The sequence below is a fragment of the Frankliniella occidentalis genome, unplaced genomic scaffold (genome assembly GCF_000697945.3).
Source record: "Frankliniella occidentalis isolate FOCC.00 unplaced genomic scaffold, Focc_3.1 Scaffold346, whole genome shotgun sequence".
In the NCBI taxonomy this organism is placed as follows: domain Eukaryota; kingdom Metazoa; phylum Arthropoda; class Insecta; order Thysanoptera; family Thripidae; genus Frankliniella; species Frankliniella occidentalis.
Window position 1 is genome coordinate 7885 of NW_026267469.1, and position 1526 is coordinate 9410.

The following is a 1526-nucleotide window of genomic DNA, read 5'->3' on the forward strand; positions in this document are numbered from 1 at the left end:
CAGTACACAAACTGTGAAGCGGTACTTCAATGCGTGTGCCGCATAGCACCAATGCTGGCCACGGTCACTAGATACAGCTTTAACGTCACTACGCTGGAGTCGAAAATTTTTAATATCCTGCGGACTTTTGCGGGTAGTATTGATTGTACGGTAATTCACTCGATCTCTCACTTACAAATCTTAGTTAAAAATGCACTAAATTTTCAATTTTGACAAAGTCCTGTCTGGTAAAGATTGTTGTACACATTCTTATGGCGTATTTTGCGAAACCAATGCCCTTCTACTAAAATAGCACTGACTTTTGCAGAAGTTGCTTAACTTCTGAAATGGACCAATTTTGCCTCGAAAATTTCAATATCACTATGGTTCCGCAGTTACGGGTTAAGTTGGTGTGTACTGGCACGCAGCTGCAGTGCAGTATTGGCATATCGACCAGTTCTAGTGCCATTTAATTGCAAAAATAGGGACTGTCCGGATTTGCCCCGGCTTCGGGTTTAAATCCGGACGGGGTTTCAGAGGCTTGTGCAGGTGAACTGGCGCAAAGAAAATTTCCTCTCCAGATGGAAAATATGTATCTTGGCGCCTAGTTTCTAGAATCCGCTGGAATTTTTCATACCCCTACCGGTTTTAGAAATATTGATGAAAAACGGTCAAATTTGTCCGGAATATGACACTTTGACGGTAACTTAAAATTTCGGCATAACTTGCATGTATTCTACAAACTGCGGCACACACAGCCAAAGATGTTCAGCGTATGAAAAGAATACTTCGTTTGTTGAGTTTTACTTACGAAGTAGACAGAAAAGGTACCTGGCAAAAAGATGGTTCGAAGCGAGCCGTCACTCAAACGGGCCGAAGGCCCGTTTTCGGATAGAAGATGTATTACACCATAAAAATTCAGAAGGGACGGGCCGAAGGCCCGTACCAAACGCCGCCGGCAGGCCAAGCTGGGCCCGCTCCCTGCCGAACCGAGTTGCCGGTGGAGCGAAGCGGAGCTGGCAACTTGGTTTGGCGGAAGAGCGGACCCAGCTTGTTTTTGCCTCTTGTTATACGGAAAGTACATGCAATATAATTTTTTTTTAAATCTTTAGCCAAAACAAGTCTATTTAAGAAAATGATTTATCTTCCTCCGATTTTGATGGGCTTATCCTACCCTTCAGTTGCGATAATGGTTCTAATATTGTTTAGTCCCTTCCAAGCCCATGGCTATTGCAAATACAAGTTGTGTATTTATAAAACGTTTCGACATGTCCTATTGAAAGACTTCCAAGCATTCTACATGTAAACACAATTGTATTTTGTTGAAATATTTGTTTTGAAAAACTTGATTATTTTAGATGTTACAAAATAAAAGTGTAGTACCTGATTTGGATTTTTCATGCAAAATCAAAAGGGAAATGTCCCACGTTAGGCGCTGGAAGTGCGTATTAGCTACTGACCCCCGTAGACATGACTTATAGACGCCGGACCGCCAGGGGGCGCACGGGCACCGACTGGCGACCGTCCGGGGATGCTGTCACGGGCCG